Genomic DNA, 14251 nt, shown 5'->3' with positions numbered 1-14251 from the left:
GCAGTAATCAGTGTGAGATGCGACCAAATTAGCCTTGCAGTTTGAAGCCTTGCAGTGGCAATCAGTTGTTGGGTTGTTGGGTGTCGTCTTGCATATATACCCTATATTTATATATACATATATATATCTCTGTGTGTGTAAATGTATATTTACCTACATTAGCTCACAAAATCTTTAATCATGCAAATGACTTAATCATGCAAATTGAAGACAACTCCTGTGCTTCATTATCAGTATCACATAAGGTTGGCAAAACGTAAGCTGGGCCACATCTCTGTTTCCTGCATGCAGAAAAAAACACACACACACTCACACATACAGAGCAGTCATCCAGTTTGCCTTAAGGGCAAATTTGCTTTTCTGGATTAGGTATTCTAAGTTTGCCCTTGAAAATGTGTAGGCCTCATGTTCATCCCCTAGTAAAGCACCGTCATTCAAAGCCAGTATCATTTCAAAGTTTTCCTTAAAGTCAGCGCCATTCTTGAACACATTTATTAATGGAATGTTTTGATTTGTTTTAAAAGTTTTCTTTTTTTAAATTTTTTTTTTTTATCAGCCATGACTGGATTCAGGAGGCTGCCAAAATGCTTTTGTATTCATTTACTCCTGTGACGGCTGCTTTCTTTTCCCCCAATATCTAATGGACAATGACGAGAAAGCATAAGCAGAACTACGGTCATTTTTGACTGATGTCTCCTAGGGATGACCTCTCCCTGATTTGGACCTTCAATAAGCACTCAGGCAAAATCCTGTTTAATGTATGTTAGTGGGTTGCCTGCTCAGCCAAGTTGGGCTCATAGAAAAGAAGAATGACTTTTATTGCAGTGGTCCTTTAGTTTTTTTTTTTTTTGCCCAAATTGTTTTATGCCGTTGAATTTTCAGCTGCTCCAGGCCTTTGCTGTGTTTAATGTAAAGAAGAGACTGCTTAAAAGGCTTTTCTCGCTTCACTTTTGCCAAATGGAAATATAAACTATGAATTTAACGTATTTAAACGTCTTCAACATGGAATTGCGATATCTGTTTTGAAAAATGCTGTTTAGTCTTTCTACTTCAGCTGATAATACCGGATGTTGATTTCAGTTGCTGTTCCCAGTGTAAAGAAGAAGTTGACATTTTCACCCAGGTTTAATAAATCTTTGTGCTCTTATACAAGCCATACTCACAGCTCATCAAATAACACTGTCCGGATGTTAAGGTGAAAAAAACCCACAAAAAAACCACAACTCAAATTTGCACAATGTTCTTACAGCAACATTTGTAAAACTTTCTTGAGAAGTCCAATTTCCACACTCTGTTGTTCTTTTTATAAACCGGAGCATGTTGGGAGGCTTATAACAGAAAAAAAAACACGAAACCGTTTTGACACACCAAGGTAATTCTTTGTGCTATCTCATCAACAGCTCTAGTCAAAAATGTCACAAGTTATTTGACTGTGAAATCCCTACTCCTGTTTTTCTTCTCTGGTGCATTTTTATACCTGCGAGCTGGCAGGTGAATTTATTTCCCTCAGCTGACTTCAACTTTTTCCTCAAAATTGTTTTTTTTCCCCTTCTTTTTTTTTTTTTTCTTATACACTGTGCCACTTTAACACACCTTATAATATATTCATTCATTCAATACCAGTCCACAGTGTTTGGTTTTGAAGATATACAGCTCCTGTATTGTAATATGTTGTGGTTAAAGAAAGCGAAATAGCATGTGCTTCCCAGTTTGAATCACTCGTCACCTTTTAACAGCGATAGACATTTTTTACAGACACACTAACATTCTGCTGAAAACGGCTTTGCTGCTGTCACTGAATAGCCTCCCCTCTAAATAGCCAGCTGCATAAATATAGATAGTAAGATGTTACATTAAGTAGATGGATGGAGTCGGAAAACAACTATAAATGTCAGATAAACATATTAGCCAGGAAATGAGAAGAGTGATTGATTGGACTCTGATATGATGAACCCTCCAGTTTGAGCCACTTTCAGACGTATTCCAAGTACACTTAGTGTTGTTAACTGTGGACATTATCTGCACACTTATCTCCCTAGTTGCCTAATTTTGAAATGGCAGCCCAATTACAACTAAATTGTTTGAAGCAGCATCAGTTGTACCACTTCGCTGCCCACAAATTAGTCTGTATTTTGCAGCTTTGTCATAATGTTTGTTTGCTGCCGCGCTGGCGATGCAAGGAAATCGGACAGCGCGGAGCTCAAATTTCTGATGCCGCTATTCAAGAGGAGTTTAAGTGAAACCACTTATGTGATCGTTTGGCCGTGTCACATTGATTCAGCGAGCCCAAATTTCGGCCCGGAAAGAGCCAACGGTCCAGAGAGTCTGAAGTTAATGTAGCGTCGTCCTTTTTGCTGCCAGCACGAGCTTGTGAAATTTGATGCGGTGTCACGATCACAGTGCCTGTTAACACTCACAGAAAGGTGTTGTTCCCTGATCGGGCTAACACTAGCTCATTTCCTCTCGCGCTCTGCGTGGCGTGAGCACATGGCTGACCTGCGACATCAGTGGAGCGCGGTGGATGATCGGCAGAGCAGCAGAGACGAGGCCAGATCCACAGCTGAGGCCAGTGCTCCACAACAAGAGGAGCAGCGCAGCACAGCACATTGCTCAGGTGTTTGGCTCAGGCTTTGTGATGATGTTTGCAATGACCAAAACATAGAATGTGGACATTAAAAAAAAAAAGCACTGTAAAATAACAAAATCAGCCACTATTTAAGACAGTGCAGTAACGTGAAGATGTATTTGAATTAAACTGAGTAAATATAAACACAGTACCCCAATTATAATTTCATGAAAATGAAAAGCATTACATTAATTTTATCAAGTATTGGTGAAAAATTTTCCAGGCCTCTTTTACTTGTTCCATTAAAAAAAAATAAAAAATTAACAGGAAAAAAAAAATCAACATTTGAAATGATGAGGAAAAACCCCCCAAAATGAATGTTCATTGGAAAACATCTCCAAATGTTTCACACTCATTGCCTTTTGGGGCAGGCTTGTTCTATTACAACAGATGAAGCTCATTGTTTCTCACCTGTCCCTGACCTCATTCTCCATGCAATGTTCACCTTTTTTCAATTAATTCTCACCCCTTCCGTGTGACTCACCTCAGCCATGTCCTTCGTGAAGAGCCGCGCTTCGATTGTTTCAGAGCGTCAGACCTCTCTGGACTGCAGGTTTGAGAGCCGAGTGGAATTGGTGTTGAAGCTTCAAGTGGTGGAAGTGATGGGCTCTCGTCGTGGCCTCTGCTGAAAAGAAGAAGAAAAAAAAGATCAACAACTAGATTTTTCTTGTCATTTTGGCAACTTCTAAAAATGTTCGTAATGTAGAACATGTTCATAACCAAAGTTTGCAACATTACACAGCACTGATCATGTGAAATTGTGTGTAAGCTTAAGTGCTTTATGGTAGAAATGTGTAGCATTAATTCTTATTTATCACTTAAATTTTGTAAGAAATACTACCGTTGGGAGTAAATAGATATTTAGTGATATATTATTATAGACAGAGGTAAATATTCAGTGAGCTACAGTCATATGTGCACCACATATGTCCAAGATGTAGAAGGAGGTCATTTGGTCAGATGAGATTAAAACAGAACATTACTGAAACTAACCAGCATCATTCTGTGGAGTTGCTTTTTTTTTACTGGCTCTAGTGGCCTTTATTTGGTAGTGAATTGACAGGAAAGTGGGTATTAGAGTAGGGGGAAAACATACAGCAAAGGTCGCCAGGCCGGGAATCAGGCCGGGAATCAAACCCGTGACGGCCACGTCAAGGACTAAGGCCTCCATATGTGGGCTGTGCCTTAACCCCTGTGCCACCACAGCAGGTGTTGCTTTTCTTCTGAGGTGAACGTTCATATTCTGAACATCCAATTAGAGCTACGAAAGAACGGTTGAGATCACATACAATACCCATGTGTTAGAAGATTAAAATTTGATAAGTTTAAATCATTTTAAAACGATCATTTTTTTTTTCCCTTCTGGACTGCGATGTTCTTTTCTTCTTTGACGGTCTTTGAAATGGTCTGATTGTAATTCTGCTTGAGGCCAGTATGAATTCTAGAGAATTACTTTGCTGATGGGAAAAACTTTTGAACTACTACTTTTTTTTCTTCTTTTTTTTCTTCTTAGCTTTGGTTAGATTGTTTTGTCTGAGGCTTAGATTTGTTTGAATAACCTACGTGTTGCTTGTCAGAATGAGCACGGGGTGCATTGTAAAGACAACAGCAGCCGCATGAGATGATCTTCCTCGGTGTCTGTCACCTTTTGTTGCCGTCTGAAGCACTGATATTGTTTTGTAAGATGAGAATAGAAACAGTTCCTTCCCACCCCCTGCTCTTTGTCTGTCAGCCAATATGCGAAAATGTCAGTTTAATTCAGCCTTATTTTCCCCAAATCTTATGATTATTTACCAGAATTAGAGTTTGAGATTATTAAATCTCTGTTAGTGTTGTCCTTGTCTGGGAAAGACTATTTCGGAGTAACCTGTCTCCGAGGCACCCTTGTAGGAGTTCCTCATGTCTGTGCTAGGATAATCTTTTCATTGACTCATGACTGGTGCATAGATCGGGGCACAATTAGTATCACGGATACATTCATTGTCTGGCAGTGTTGTAATTTTGCCACGTGTTGCCATCTGTTCAGGGCACGCTGCCAGCGCTCACTGGCCTGGAGGGAGCCGCCATAGCTGGCTCGCCGACCTTCATGCCGAAAACAGCCAATGTTTTGGATGCTCTGGCCCGTCCTGGCTCGGTTTGGATGAGCCTGACACATGCTAAATTGATTAAGAGCGTCTGAGCAGTAAATGCCCATTGGCAGAATCGCTGCAGAAAACCTGAATATGACTCAGCGTGCTCTGAAAGCCACAAACTGTCGCCCCTTTTCGGCTTCGTAGATGCACACGGGGGCACGTTTTTCCATTAGCTGCCGTTGCCTTCGGTTCAACGCTATCACGCGCGTTCAAATGCCGCCCTGCAGTTGCTGTGGGTTTGTCTTGTTTACGGGACCTCGAGGAATATGGTGCCATGTAATTCAGACCTAAGTACTAGTGGCCGACAAAAAAAAAAGTGGCCACTGCATTCTGTCTGAAGCCTTTTTGATGTCGAGGCTTAGGGATGTAGGCTAAATGCTTATTTTCAGGCTACGTATCCTTATCACATGCCTGCTGAACCTCTTGGAGAGGGCAATTTTCTCTGAGGGAAAGTGCAAGGTTTAGGATTATAGTTGCGAATGATTCATGGATCACACAGAGGCTTCAGCACGGCCTCGTACAGAAACACATGCGCAAATGCTTCTACGAGAAAAGCTTTAATGATGCAACACAATAGTCCTCTGTTGGTAATGCATCTGTAGGCTTTTTTTTTTCTCCAATGTGAAACATACAACTCTTTGTTGGGAATTAATTTAACCCCTATTAACTCCTTTAAGAATGAGCTGTGGTACAGTCATTAATAATCGTTTTGGCCCCACTTGTAAATAAATGTTTTGGATCTCAGATCCTTTTTTTTTTTTTTTACAAAGAAACTTGCAAGAAATCTTTGTACATCTGAGTGTTTTACATAAGCATGTTGATTTGCTGCGTGTTATAGTCCACCTGAACTGCAAACATCTACTTCTCTTATTCAACACAAAAAAAGAAGGCTTGCTTAGATCTACTTTAGCGAAAAGCAGCTAAAGTATTAACACAAATCAGCAATAAGCACACCAGTCCTGCACTTTATACTCTAGACTCTGCAGAATTGTAGCTGTGAACAAAAATTACATCTGATCGCAATGTAAACCAAATGATAAATGATATTATCCTCCTAAAGCTGGGCAGATTTTCATGCGTGATTAAACGGTTCTCGTTTGTGAATTAAACATTTTCTCGTTGTGAGGAATCCCTTTCTTGCAGGGAATACACTGGAATCCAAGAAAGATTTCACCTTTCAAGGAAGACCTTTCACATTTTGCCTAATTCTAACTTCTCTCACCCCCATCCTTCTCAATGAAGAATATTAACTAGCCAATGTCTTGATTCTGAAATGAAGTAACTGGATGACAACTGTTATATTTTTGGCTAAAATGTTGCAAGGATCCAGAGCGTTTTCACCTTAATGAAGGATTTGTCACCTTCCAGGTTTGACCAACCTGGTTGCTGGAGTTTAATTTCCGGCAGGATCAGTTTCCTTTGGCTTGATTACAAAGACCAAACAGCTGCTGCATTTCCCAGCAATGTTTGGCTACTCTTGGCTCCCTCTCAAACACTATTTGCAGGTTTCAGTCACTTTCAGATTGTCACTTCACTTTATCGTGCTGGAAAGGTCCGCCATACCTTTTTTCCATCCAGTTCATCTTTCGTGGATTATGAGCTTTTCAGTTTCATCTGTCTTTTATCAGCTGCATCATTTTTGCGTGACTTCTGCTGTGACGTTGTCAAGGTCGGTGACCAGCTGGACACTATGCCTACACGTTGGACTCTTCTAACATTGAACAGCTACATGATGCCATGAAGTGGCATGTCCTCAGAAATGTTGGAGCAAGTGTCTTTTGTTCAGCCACCTATTTTTTAACTTTGTCGTTAATAGGCTCGTCATCGTTTTGACGTCATCCTGACCTCTGTGGACTCTGGGACCGGGTGAATATTTCACCACGTCCAAAGAGTTTATGGGAGACAAATTGTGCATACTTGCTACTGGTAAACACATTATATTCTTATGTCATAATGTCTTCCAACACCACTGATATGAAAGGCTGATTCACACTATCAGTGTATCAGGTGTACTATAGTTTTGTACGCCGTGGTTATAGGCCTCTGAAGCATCCGATGTTGTGTTGCCGCTCTGCAAGGACCTGGATCCCATTATGCATTATATGATTCTTGTCTAGGGTGTGTCCTCTTAATGGGCTATCCATCATTGGCTGTACTAGCTCTGCTCTTACCTAATCATACACAGATCACATGTATGGTGAGGGGGACGGTAAGCATTACCTCAATTAAACCAGGCCCTCCATCTATCACTCCTGGCATGTAAAAACAATTGGAGGAAGAAAACATTTTTAAAAAATGAACATTATTGAAAAACTTATGTATGAAATGATGTTTACTTTGTCTGATTTAGTTTCTTGCCTCAGCCAATCAACCGGAGATCTGTTTGACTAAACCTGTGAAATGGTATGAAATAGCAGGTGGGATTTTTCTCAGCTTTTTCCCTCCCTCTTTTTCCTCCTGTGATGTATTTCTTTGTGTGTTGGTGTGAGCGTTTGGCAACCAATTCCTCCAGAGGCCCCAAAAAACTGCCACATTAACTTTAACAGGCTCCGCGCCCCAGAAGCTCAAAGTGATTTATTTTGACCAATCAGCCGAGTGAATCTGAGCGGAGGCCTCCAAAGCGTCTTTAACTCTCTTTATCATCAGAGCTGGAGTTTCTCTCGATTTGGCCTATTCCACCCCTGTCTGATAGTCTTTTGAAAAGCCCCACACTCTGTTTTCTTGGCAAGTGGCGAGACCTTGGAAAAGCGAGCTTTTTCTCGTGGTGATTCCTTCCTCATGTTCCACTTTTTACCCCTGTGCCTTTGTCCATGTTTTTCCTCCACCCTCCACTTTGCCGGGCAGCTTTCCTATGCTTGGCCTTGTCACTTGCCCGAGAGACTTTATATTTGGCTCCAAAGAGTAAAAGCCAAATCCAGTATTTCGCTTTTCTTGTAAGACTCTATCCTAAGATCAAAAGAGAAACATTGGATGCTGGTAAATAAGGATTTTTTTTTTTGTTCTTTTGAACCGTGTGATTGTCATGTAGTATGTGCAACATTTAAAGAAATGTGAAGATTTCTAACTAATTTGAAGACTTTCATTTACTTTGAAGGGGTTTGACAGTTTTGACTACGTCAAATGTAATTAATTAAATGGAAATCAGACGCTTCCTCTCTGGGAAATGTAGATTACCCAGTATGTGTGTGTGTACATTAGACCAAGAAAAAACCTTCCTATTTGTGTGTCTTTGCAAATCTGTGCAGCAAAATGACCCCAGAGTTCTTCAGCAGTGCCTGTGGCAGCTCCTGTCTCTTCTGTCAGTTAAAGCAAACACAGCGAGGGTCTCTCCAGGCCCGTGTCCATGTGTGCATACATATCAGTCCGGTGCACACGCCTCTCCCAGTGCTGTGTGACCTCCACTGATGCCCTCTCAAATCCCGCGAAGGGAGCTCGGGAATAAGAAATTAATTGCCAAACAATGCATAGCTCCCATCCATTATGGCTCTCATCATGTCAGATGATATCGAAGCTTACCGGATGCCTTGCAGCATAATTTATTGCTCCTCCTCCCCGCCACCGCCGGCACCTCTTCAACCTTTCCACTTCCCAGTTGCACAGCTGTGATGGATTTGTGGGCTCGACACAATAAGATACCATTAAACGACGGGACTTTTATCATTTATTTTCCATCCTTGTCACTCGGCATGATATCTATTTATATAATTCATTTGAAATAGTTTGCAACTCGGACTGTTTTGTGCTGATGAAGGTGACGACAGTGCTCTCTGAATTAAAGCTTCTCTTTTGACTTTACAGATGAATGTGTTTTTTTTTTTTGTTTGTTTGTTTATTAAGCAGATTTACTGTGACTTATGAATGATTGACATAAAATGGTCCCTGAACTCAAGGGGTGAATCAGTGTTGCGTCTACAGATAATAAACCAGTTAGTTAAGAACCCTTTTGGGCACTTTAACAACAACCTGTCGCAAAGGCACATTTTACTCTTATTTCTTTAGTTAAAATCTATAAAAAATGCCAGTGCCAAGCCATGCGTCTAACACTGAAGCCTCCTCTATGTGAAACCCAATACCAATCACTGCCACTGATACAGGCACCCATTCAAAACAGGTCTTGGTTGTAGCAGCACACTTTTTACGCTGTAAATAAAGATGCAGTCTTCGCTTACGTAGCTTGCAGCAGAACCATCAACCACACAGCAAGCCTAACAGTTATCCCCAAACAGACCTGCATATTGTTTAGATTAAACTTCACACAAGAATACTGTTCTGTTTTTACTGAATGCATGTCAGACCAAGTAACAAGTCTTGAGTTGTAGGATCAGCTTAGAAACCAGTGGAGAAGCCTCGGGAATGGGAACAAGTAGGAACTAACCCAGTTCAATGAGACAGCCTGTACCTCCATAGAAGAAAAACGACAATTTTACTCTGTACAGGCGAAACACAATCTGCGTTGTTCAAGTTGATTTGTCAGGCAATACATCCATGTATATGGTTTACAAAGTTTGATTGTGATCATTAGCTTTAGATGCTTCTATTGCATGAAGAATTTCAACTTTGCTACTACTTTGATTTATCTTAAATAATTAGTGACACATGTATAATGCTGTTTTTGAAAATTTATTTTATTTTTTTACTTTTTGTTTTCTGGGATAACTTGGATCCTGTCTGAACTCCCTGAAGGCTCTGATGGTTTGACACAGAAAAATTCTAACTATTAGCTGAAACCGTGGCACGCAGTGGGTGATCAACTGAATAATGATGCATCTCTCGAGTTTTAGGTCAGATCTTTGCAGGATTTTTCCCTTTTTCTTTTTTTTTTTTGCCATTTCTGAAATATGTGACTTTCAGATGCTGCTCACCTGCTTCTAAAAAGCTCAAATAGCATTAAATTGTTGACTTTGCAGCGGTTTTCATTCTTATCTTGCCACAGTCATTCATTATCTGAATTTCAGCAGGCTTTTCTGCCTTGGGTTTACGACCTGGTTAGGAAAATGAGTAAAAAAAATAAAATAAACTGAAAAAGATGTAGGTTAAAAGTGTAAAAGCAATTGAAGAAAAAATGATTTTAAGTTGTTATAAGAAAAGATCTGTTTGGAAACAAACTGACATGAAAAATACTGAATCAGCCCAAGACTCACAGTGATGTAAATTGCATGTCAGAGACTAAATATAAAATAATACCTCAACATGTACTAAATACTGAAATGATTGTTGACTATAAAGCAAGCAAATTCAGCAAATTCACAGTTCACTTTCCTCAACGTCTCCTTTACTGGGTGGATGAGAAACATAATTTTATGCAAATCTTTGCTCTGAAGCCAAAGATGTTGATGTGTTGAAAGCAGCTTTAGCTTAGTAAAAAAAAAAAAAAAAGAGTAAAACACACAAATTTGGTGACAAAACGAGTCTAGCTCCTTTTAAACTCATGAGATTACATTAGCACGTTTTAAAGCTTCCTAATAACATTGCAAATCTCATTTGTGTCAGCAGTGGAAAATCAAACTAGGAAGCGGCAAAAAAAGGTGCAGCTAAAGCTACAGTAACTCAAACTGCTGACGCTTCACGAATTTGTCAAACTATCTACTTTCGCCTGACAGACAGCATATATGACCGCGTAAAGGAAACTGATTTAAATGCATTTCTCAAATCTCACCTATGTTATATCCAAGAAGGTACAGCAGCAAGCCGCACAACCCAACACAGCTCGACATTTGCTGAAACTGAAAACCACATAGAAGTAAAATATTATCTTAATCAATTTTTTTTTTTTTAAGAATCCAAAAGGATAGTGAGAAACTGCTAGTTAGAGCCAGTCCTTATCATTAACCAGCATGTACTGGCAGCTAGTAGGACTTTGTTAAACTGTGGGAATGTTTAGCTTCTTCTGACCACAACCATGTGTCAGTCTAATTCTGGCCATAGGTTTAAAAATCTGTCTCGGCATCCAGACAGGTCTTTTTTTTTGTTTTTTAAGAATACATGCACAATCTAAATCTTTTATTCCCCGTCTGTAGAAAATATCTGCTGAAGACGTAGCCATGCATAAAGGTTCAAAACCTAAAATTAGAAGGTAATTGGGTTCAGCACAAGGATGGAAGACTCACTTCACTGTCTAACGCTTGTTCCATTTCACCCCAAAAGCCACCTTCCACACCCCTCTTTTGATCTCGACTCAGCCGAAGTTTCCCAGAGCCAGACGAGAGTCTCGCTCATCGTGTGGAAGTGGCAAGTCACATAAACCGGATCCATTTCATAATAGCGTTGCAATTTTCTCTCCTGGAGCGGAGTCGAGCAGGCTTATCTAATTGTGGAAGCCACGAGCCCTGGGATACAGAGAGAGAGGCTAATTAGTTAGAAATGAATGCTTTGAAATGAAGCACAAAGCTCTGTGTGTGGTAGAAACAGACTTCATGCTTTCTGTGAGATCAGGGAGGGGCTGAAGCAGAGCATCGAAGATGATGAGAGGGCTCTGGTGCTTTAATGAGACGGGAAGCTGGAGAGCGTGCGATGGTTCACTGCTGACTTTTATGAATGAACAGGTTGATACGTTTGCGTCTGAATGTTCTTAAGCCTTCAAGATTTAAGTGGATAATGTAAGAAGTGGTCTGTTAACCCTTTCATGCATGAATTATGATCCTTTGTTTCAGGATCTTTTTCCTTTTTTTATATTTTCTAAAGGCATAAAAAAAGGTAGGAAATAAAATTTTGTAAAAAAAAAAAAATATATATATATATATATATATATATATATATATATATATATATATATATATACTGTATTTTTTTGTTTTTTTTGTTTTTGGGTGATCAATTGTAATTTTTTCCAAATACAAAGTTGTTATTTGAAAAATACATCAGTAGTAATGTTCTTTAGGGGTTATCTGATGTCACCTGACAGACCGGGTCGGTCGGCATGCTTTTTGTCTGTCGGCCATATTGGATTTAACAAAAATAATTTCTTGCATTTGCAGCTGATGGCCAGTAGTTGATAGTGTATTTTATGATGCATTAGTGTCTACTTCAGTGGTCTGTGTGCATTTATAACATTAAAATCCACAAGAAGCACAAGAAAATGGCATTTAGACAGCTGTCCACTGTAGTGACCACTATGCATGAAAGGGTTAATATGTTAATCTACGGTCATATACTTCTGTTTTTGCAACTTTAATTAACTTTCCTCACTAAAGACACACAGCAGGTTAATTAAAGGTTTTTGCACGCCAATAGCTCCTGTCACAGGACACAGAAGAGTTGCCTTGTACTATTTTTTTTTATTTTCTAAGGCATACAACTAAAATTATTTTTTTGATTAATTCAAATGCGCTCTTGAGTTCACTAATCTATTGCTCTGGGCTCTGAAGAGACCACTTTTACATTGCATGTTCTCCCAAGCCTATTTGTACCCCCTTTTGTACCCCCTTGTCTAGATTGGCAAAGTTAGCAAGTTGAAACAAAATGACCTTGTGTTGTCTCCAAGGCGATAGTGCCTACGGACTGTAGCTGCTGTCCACTGCTGGCTTCCCTTTTTTTTTTTTTTCTTTTTTTGCTCTGCATGTGCTCATTTCATGGAAAAGACATTTAATTCTGTTCAAGGGCACTCTCCTCTTTTCTGTCCCCAGTCTCTATCTCTTTTGCGTCCGTGTGTGTCTGCAGGTGTATTTAACATGCCGTATGTAGACTGAACCTTCGGAAAAAATAATTTACCCATGGACTCAGTGGGATCATCCAGAAGAATAGAATTACATTCTAAACATGATTCCTGGTGACTTTGAATTAACCTCCTGCTGTGACAGACACTTCCCTAAGTCATATTTCTTCCGTACTGTCATACTGCCTTAAGCATTCAACATTTTTTTTTTCATCTTTATTACTTTAGTAGAAGAGGTAAAACAAAATGATCTCACTGTCTTTTAGCCTGGGATGAGAAATGACCAGATGAAACGGTTGACCAGACCCTAGGGTATTTATTAAGATTCTGAAAGGACAAATAAATAAGGAGGGGGGTGGGGTGAAAGCTGGATAGCACTACACTGTATACAGCCCATGCTTTCCCAAAACTCGGACATTGTTTTCAAGCTCTTACCAGGTACTTTCTGGGACTGAACTGGATTTGATGATCTGTACCTTTAATGGGACTTGGTAATTACTTTCTCTCTACTTAAGAGGTAAATGTCCAAATCTTACAATGTACCTTCTAGAGCAGGGGTCACCAACTCCAGTCTCTGCTCAAACACACCTGGATCAAATAAACTGCTCATTTCCAGCCTATTGCAGAGAGGAATGAATGCTGGTGAGGAAATTCAGACATTCTGGAGCAGAGGTGGATCTAAAAGTTGCAGGATGGTAGCCCTCAAGAACTGGAGTTGGTGTGACCCCTGTTCTAGAGCTTACCAGCAACTTTCTCAAGTTTTGTACTTTTCTTTTCAAAACCTACAAAGTACTTTCCTGGCAGTTTCATGAAGTGTCCTTGTTACTTTCACCAATCCAGCCAGGCACTTTTAGAGATCTTATGAGGTACTTTTGTGAGCTTATCTGGTTCTTTGCTAGAGCTGATGGGACATACTGGGTTACTTTCCTGGCATTTACCAGGTGTTAATGGCTGCTTTCCCAGAACTTAAAGGGTACAGCCATTTACCATACCGAGAGATGAACTAAAATTAAACCTGCACTTGATGATAAATTTTCCTAAGATTTGAGCATCTTAAACATAGTACCCAAGAGTTGTGCTTCCAATGTGTTCAATTAGTTGTGAAAAACCTTCAACAAACAAGGTATTGTACATATTTTTTTCTTTTTTACACTGACTCTTTTTAAATGCAGCATTTGAAGTCATTATGCTTTAAGATTTGGAAATTTTGAGGTTTATTTAATAACACGAAATGTCATCCTATAATTTTAACTTTAGCTTTTGTTAATAATACAGAAATGCTCTTTAATCCAAGCAAGTATCAGTATCACACAGGAGCAAATAAAATGAGTTCATGATCTGTCTAACTGCAGTCTTCTCCATTTTAATAGTCCCTCATGTGTTTCAAGTTTTACCGTCATTAACATAAGCTGGAGGCAGCTCAACAACACCACTTCTAAATTAGTGGTCGTCACCTGTGTAGAGGTTTGATTCTCCTAATTGGCCCCTCTGCTTGCCTGTTTAGTCACTCGGTTGAATGAGGATTGCCACAGTGAGGCCAGTACTGACCTTGATATAAGCAGATCAGATTTTTTATCAGACATCCTCATGGTGGCCTTTCTATCATATTCAGATTTAACATCCACTGACATCAAACCTATATTAAAAAAAAAAAAAAAAGCCAAGCAGGGTTTCATTTCATTTCCTTTTGGCCACACTTAAAAAATAAGTGCTTTCATAAACAATCAAATAAGACTGGTGTCCTTGAGCATATTTCCCTTAAGGATATTTCCTACTTCATGGTAGTTGGTGCTGAAATTAAAATTAATGATGATGTTTGTCACCATGTGGAGAATGTAAATT

The 14251-nt window shown here is 39.5% G+C and overlaps 1 protein-coding gene across 22 annotated transcripts in view; it reads left to right on the top strand.

The window, feature by feature from the left end:
• The window catches only part of LOC103480667 (adhesion G protein-coupled receptor L3), a 275386-nt gene that overhangs the window by 176206 nt on the left and 84929 nt on the right, over positions 1 to 14251 (top strand). The window lies entirely within an intron of this gene.

The sequence above is a fragment of the Poecilia reticulata genome, chromosome 18 (genome assembly GCF_904066995.2).
Source record: "Poecilia reticulata chromosome 18, P_reticulata-male-v2, whole genome shotgun sequence".
NCBI classification, from domain to species: Eukaryota; Metazoa; Chordata; class Actinopteri; order Cyprinodontiformes; family Poeciliidae; genus Poecilia; species Poecilia reticulata.
Note: the sequence above shows the minus strand (reverse complement) of the source record. Positions and strands in the feature narration are given on the sequence as shown.